Genomic DNA, 7,616 nt, shown 5'->3' with positions numbered 1-7,616 from the left:
TACTTGTTGAATATATATATATATAAATGAAGGAAGGAAAAAGTAAAATCATCCAATACAATGTAATAAAGCAGAAGGAAACATGGTGAGAGACAAGGAAGGAGGCAAAGGAGGAAGAGAAAGAATGAGAGCAAGCCCCGGTTCAACGGTTCTATGATGACTGATTTCTCATGAAAAATGCATTACCTAGAAGGGAATGATTTCTCTCCTCCCTCACAATGCTTTGATTTGTGTGTCTACAATGCACCAAGCCCACTGGGATGCAGTTGAAGGATTCAGGGCTTCCAGAATGATTAACCAGAGACTGCCATCTCACACACCAAATGCAGCATAAATAATTAAATATGAATCCAAGTCAACTAACATTTATTGAGTATGCACTCTAAGAACGATGCATGTATCAACATTCTGACAGAAGTTTAGGGTCTTGATAGAAAGGCAAAAACCTAAATTAATCACAATGGTGATTTGGGGGAGGGGGACTCAAAAAAGGTAAAGATAACATCTCCTACTGGTTCTTAATATGTTTTTGGACTAATAAATTTTGAGAATCTGATGAAAGGCTTAGACTTTTACCCAGGAGAATACTCATTTGTGAATACAAAGAAAATTTTGCTTTATGAATCTCATGAAGTCCAATTATGCACCTCCTGGTTTAAGATCTCAGAGTGTAGAACCTGGTAGAGACAAGATTTTTAATAAGCCATTATTTAAACTATTTATTGATTCACTTCAGTTACTATTTTAGGAACTATTTCAATTAGTGAACTTAATTAAGGGAGCACAGATACCTCTTAATCTTCCAGTGGAATTCCATTTTTTAAAAAATTTATTTATTTATAAATACAGGAGGCCTGGTAATGGTGGTGCAAAAATAGACACTTGACTACTGAATGAAAGTCAGCAGTTTGAACCCATTAGCTGCTGTGAAAAAGAGCTGGCGATCTACTTCTGGGAAGATTATAGCCTATAGCACGCTAGAGGGCAGTTCTACTTTGTCATATACGGTTACTATGAGTCAGAATTGATTTGATGACAATGAATTATTTTTTCTTTTGGTCATTTATTCAAACCTTGTGCTCTAGAACAAATTTTGAGGTGATTTGTAAAAATGCATACAAAATAAAATAATAAATACTGGAGAGAGTTAGAGTGAAAGGAAAACACAACCAAAAAAACCATACTTGCTGTCAAGTTGATTCCAACTCATAGACTCTATAGGAAAGACCAAAACTGCCCCATAGTGTTTCCAACATTGTAATCTTTATGGAAGCAGTCTGCCATGTTTATCTCCTGCAGAGTGGCTCTTGGATTTGAACTCCCAAACTTCTGGTTAGCAGTGGAGTGCTTAACCATTGTATCACCAAGGTTCTTTAAAAGAAAAATGTGGGTTACAAAATAAAAATTCCAGAGACAAAAAACTAGCATATCATATAGTCTTGTAAGTTAATAAGAGATAAATTAAATTTAGTCCTTAGGCTTCTTGGTGGCCAAAGTTAAGCTATGGTTGAGCTTAATTGTATGATTCATAACAATCTACAAAACAACAACAAACAATCTGATAATTAAAATATTGTTGTTGTTGTTGTTGTTGTTGTTGTTAGGTGCCATCGAGTTGGTACCGACCCATAGCGACCTTATGCACAGCAGAATGAAACACTGCTCAATCCTGGGCCAACGTCACTACTGTTGCCATGCTTGAGTCCATTGATGCTGCCACTTTGCTAATCCATCTCATTGTGGGTCTTGCTCTTTTTCTCTGACCTTCCACCTTACCAAACATGATATCCTTCTCCAGTGACTGGTCCCTCCCTCCTGACAGTATGTCCAAAGTATGAGAGACGATGTTTGGCCATCTTGGCCTCTAAGGAACACTCTGGCTGCACTTCTTCCAAAATGGATCTCTTGGTTCTTTTGGTAGTCCATGGCACTTTCAATATTCTTCTCCAACACCATAACTCAAAAGCATCAATTCTTCTACGGTCTTCCTTATTCTCTGTCCAGCTTTCGCATGCATATGAGGTTATTGAAAATACCATGGCTTGGGTCAGGCGCACCTTAGTCCTCAAGCTGACATCTTTGCTCTTCAACATTTTAAAAAGGTCTTGTGCAGCAGATTTGCCTACTGCAATGCGTCCTTTTATTTCTTGACTGCTGATTCCATGAGTTGATAGTTGATCCAAGAAGAATGAAGTCCTTGACAACTTTGATATTTTCTCTGTTGATAAGAATGTTGTTTGTTGGCCCAGTGGTGAGGATTTTTGTTTACTTTACATGGAGATGTAATCCATACAGAAGACTGTGCTCTTTGCTCTTCATCAGTAAATGTTTTAAGTCCTCTTCACTTTCAGCAAGCAAGGTTGTATCATCTGCATATCGCAGGTTGTTAATGAATATTCCTCCAATCCTGATACAACATTTTTTTTCATATAACCCAGCTTCTCGAATTATTTGCTCAGCATGCAGGTTGAATAAGTATGGTGAAAGAATACAACCTTGTCACACACCTTTCTTAATTTTAAAACATTCAGTGTTCTCATGTTCTGTTAGAACTGCTTCTTGGTCCAGGTACAGATTCCTCATGAGCACAATTAAGAGTTTTGGAATACTCATACTTCACAATGTTGTCCATATTAGTCAGGATTTATTAGGCTGCAAGTAACAGACAACCAAGAGTGTAGGTGTTATCTGTCTTAGTTATCTAGTGCTGTTATAACAGAAATACCACAAGTGGATGGCTTTAACAACACAGTTTAAGAGACAAGAAGTCCAAATTTAGGGTGTCTACTCTAGGGAAAGACTTTCTTAGTTGGCTCTGGAGGAAGGCCCTTGTCTCTTCTGAGTTTCCTGTTCTGGAAGGTCTTCATGTGACTTGGCATCTCTCTTCTCCTTTCTCTTCTTGTCTAATCTGCTATTTATATATTTTTTAAGAGATTGACTCAGACACTTTCTCCACTAATCCCATCTCATTATAACAAGACAAGCAGTCCAGTGCTTATCCTACAGTGCCACACTATAAGACGCCACTCTATTAGGATTAGGTTTAGGTTTAGGACTCACCCTGATCCTCATTAACCTCATTAACAACAAAAGAAAAACCTCTATTTCCAAACAGGGTCATATTCACAGGCTCAAGGGGTCAGAACTGCAACCTAGATTTTGGAAGGACACAATCCAATCCATAACACCAACTAATAGTGATTTTAAAATAGTGTTATTTTTCTCACATAAGAAGTTTAGAGGTAGGCAGTTTTTCAGTCAGGTTGTCAAAGATTCACACTTCTTCTGTTTGCTCCCTTAACCTTGCTGTTATTGTTGCTTGTTTTTAGGGACCAACAAGTCGATACCAAGTCATAGCGACCCTATGCACAAAAGAACCAAACACTTAACACTGCCTAGTCCTGGGCCAACCTCACAATCGTTGCTACATTTGAACCCATTGCTACTGCCACTGTGTCAATCCATCTCATAGGGAGTCTTCCTCTATTTCCTCCAATTCTCCACTTTACGAAACATGACATTCTTCTCCAGAGACTGGTCCCTCCTGACAATATGTGTGAAATATGAGAGTTGAAGTCTAACCATCCTGGCCTCCAAGGAGCACTCTGGCTATACATCTTCCAACACAGATTGGCTTGTTCTTTTGACAGTCCATGGTACTTTTAATATTCTCTTTCAGTACCGTAAATCATAACTTGTTGTTGTTGTTAAGTGCTGCTGTGTTGGTTTCCACTCATTATGACCCTGTATCAGGTTTCCAAGGCGTGACTGGTGAGCTTTAACTGCCGGCCTTGTGGTTCAAACCGAGTTTGTAGTCTAGCACGTTAACCCACAGTGCCACACCAGGACCCCTGCCATCAAATCAACTCTCAAACTATGGTGACTCCATGCACAATGGAATGAAATGCTGTGCAGTCCTGCACCATCCCCATGATTGGCTGCAGATGAAACCTCTGGTCCATAGGGTTTTCATTGGTTGATTTTCGGAAGTAGATTAGGCCTTTCTTCCTTGTCCATCTTAGTCTGAAAGTTCCACTGAAACCTGTTCAGTATTACAGCTCCACGAAATCCCATACTGACGTGAGATGCACCAGCTGGAAATCAAATGCAGTCCTGTGCCACCAATTTGATGATGGTTTCCATCATGTTTGTAGCCTCATTGTCTCAAGTGAGCTGCTGCAACTCCAGGTGTCACATCCACAATCAAATCAAGGAGAACAGGTTAGGACAAGCCAGAGAGCTCTCATCTCATCTTTGTTTTTTTAATCAGGAAAGCAACTGCCATTTCAGAAGCTCCCTGCAAAAGAGACTGGAAAAAGTAAGTATCTACCTTTTCCTCCTTTATTGAGAAAGGCATTGGGAATGGCTTTAGGTTTGTACTTTTCACACAGGAGGTACACATGTTTTTCTTGATGTTAAGTGACCTTACTTGTGAGGCTACTGTGTGACCCAGCAGACTGTCAACCCCTGCAGTAAATGCAGCAGCAAGTTCTGTCAGGCTATTGTACTTCATGTTCCTCACTATGGGTTGGTAGCTTAGGCTGAGGCACAAATTTGGGGAAGCCAAGACTACAGTGAATGAAAACACACACAGTATACAATTCTGTGGGTCTAGTTGAATCCAAAGCTAGCATTTAGTTTATTCAATGACCTCATATGCATGCGAAAGCTGGCCAGTGAATAAGGAAGACCATAGAAGAATTGATGCCTTTGAGTTGTGGTGTTGGAGGAGAATATTAAAAGTGCCACGGACTGCCAAAAGAACCAATAGATCTGTTTTGGAAGAAGTGCAGCCAGAGTGCTCCTTGGAGGCCAGGATGGCTAAGCTTCGTCTCTCATATTTTGGACATATTGTCAGGAGAGAACAGTCACTGGAGAAGGATTGTCATGCTGGGTAAGATGGAGGGTCAGAGAAAAAGAGGAAGACCCCTAATGAGATGGATCAGCTAGGTGGCCTCATTGATGGCGTCAAGTGTGGCAGTGGTGGTGGGGTTGGCCCGGGATCGGACATTGTTTCGTTCTGCTGTACATGGGGTTGCTATGAGTCAGTTCCAACTCAACGGCACCTGACAACAACAACAATGTATAGATAGCAATGCCCTTGAACCAATCTTCCATAAATATTATTTCTTACAGTTGGACTTAGAATAAGGATGGGACCATCAGGAGTTGAACACTATTATATCCAGCAAGAATCTACCTGTTGAGCAAAAGCCTGCATAGCTAATAAGGGTAGATAAATATCCTTTGACAGCCACTCAGAGAGAGAGTAAGGTTAAGTGCTCCTTATAAAAATTCAGATGCTTAACCAAGACATATACCTGATGAATAAATGCTCACTGAGTCGTGAAGAAGGGCCCTAAGAAGAGGTAATTATTCTTTCTACTACAATCTCCTAACACTTTGTCTTTATCTTAAGGATAATATGTATAACCTATATTTATGTAGCTCTATTGTAGGCCACAGGAGTCCTGGTATGGTGCTGTGGGATAATGCACTAGACTGTTAGGTTGTTTTGACCCTCAAGGTCAGCAGTTCAAACTCACCAGCCGCTCCGTGGAAACCCTATGCAGGGTTGCTATGAGTCAGAACCGACTGGATGGCACTTATCAACAGCAACATTTTAGGTCACAAGCATATTGATTTTGTAGCCCCAGAAAATGGTATCTTTCATATAACAGGCCTACAGGGAAAAAAAAAAAGTATTCTTTTATAGAATCGGGGCAGTTGTTGCTAAGATGATGCTTGGAGGGACAGCTTTGCACAGACAAATTAATATATTTTTAATGGTATTTTCAATAAAATTTAACTTGAAATTAAGGAATTAAGCATTATTTGAACTCTTACTGTTTGAAGATTGAAATACTAGGTACCATGGAATAGAAACCAGGAGATAAAGACTCAAGTCATCTACCTTTCCTGGAAGAAATCTATGAACTAGTGAAGAGGGATGGATGCATTAAACACACAGCTGAAAAAGAAAACTAGAACTTTTCTAAACATTTGTTTTACTAAAGGACAAATTCTACATTGAGAAGTGAAATGTCAGTTTAATTATGTGCCTATGTTTAATTCTATATTTTAGGTCTTTTACTTGATAAAAAGGATTAAGGTCTTTCTATCTCTCTACATATATATGTTGTTGTTAAGTGTCATCTCAAGGTCAGTTTGAACTACAAGGCTGCTGTGAGTTGCAACCAACTCGACAGCACTGGAACTTAACAATAGCAACTATATATATATGTATTTTAATAACTGGAAGTATTAATACATGGAAAGAGGTGGTGAGTGGAGTATCCTGATTGAAAATGAACTTGTGAAATATATTCATCATTTATAATCAAGCTACATCTTTTGCATTGTCAGTTTGCATTAGAAACAAAAACACAATTTGCTAATTGTTTTTATTACGACAGTGTTAGCTCATAATAAATGCACAATGACACATTTTGGTTAGAGAATGAGTAGAAAAGTCACTGAGGTGGAATGGATTGCTTTTTAAAAACTTTGTATTGTGATTTGGGTGAATGTTTACAAAGCAAATCAAATTTCCATTGAACAATTCATATATATTCTAATTTGTGGTATTGATTGCACATCGCATAATGTAACAGCTCTCTTTTCATTTCTTCTCTGTGTGTTGACTGGGCTATTTGTCCTTCTTTTCTATCCCTTTCTGCCTATGAGCTTTATCCCAGGGCAAAAGTTGACCATTGATCTCACATGGTTGCTTTTTCTAAGGAATGTATACCATCATGGTATTATTGTTCACTTTATAGGCTTGTCTATTGTTTTGGCTGAAAGCTGAGCCTTGGAGGTGAGAGCAGTTCTGGGCTTGAAGAGTGTCTATAGGTCATAGTCTTGGGGGATCCACCAGTCTCCATCAGACAGTACTCAATCTTTTTTATTATTTTGAATTTTGTTCCACATTTTTTCTCCCACTCTATCCAGGGAATTCTGTTGTGAACCCTTTCAGAGTAATTGACATTGATAACCAGGCACCATCTAGTTCTTTTGATCTCAGGGTGGTGAAGGCTAGGGTTCACATGGTCCTTTAGTCCTTTGGACTAATTGTTTCCAAGCATCTTTGATGTCTTTCACTCTTCTTTTTGCTCCAATGGTTACACCTTAAATTACTGCTCACAAGCTTTTAAGACTCTGTTTGCTACCTACCAAAGTAGGATGTAGAACATTGTCTTTGTGAACTAAGTTATGCTAGTTGACTTGGATGTCTCTGAGACCATGATCCTGAGTGTCTAGGCCCAGTGACTCATTCATGCAAAATGTTTGGTTTTGGTGAAAAAGTTTTTATTACTTTGCCTTCTGTATTTTCTACTAGATTCATGGAATATTTTCAGTTTTTGATGTTGTTGTTGTTAGGTGCCATCGAGTCAGCACCGACTCATAGTGACCTTATGCACAGCAGAACAAAACACTGCCCAATCCTGGACCAACCTCATTAATGTTTCCACACTTGAGTCCATCGATGCTGTCACTTGGCCAATCCATCTCGTTGGGGGTCTTCTTCTTTTTCTCTGACCCTCCACCTTACCAAACATGATATCCTTCTCCAGTGACTGATCCCTCCTGACAATATGTCTGAAGTATGAGAGACA

The sequence above is a fragment of the Chrysochloris asiatica genome, unplaced genomic scaffold, assembly GCF_000296735.1.
Source record: "Chrysochloris asiatica unplaced genomic scaffold, ChrAsi1.0 scaffold00376, whole genome shotgun sequence".
Taxonomy (NCBI): domain Eukaryota; kingdom Metazoa; phylum Chordata; class Mammalia; order Afrosoricida; family Chrysochloridae; genus Chrysochloris; species Chrysochloris asiatica.
This window is presented reverse-complemented; position numbering follows the sequence as displayed.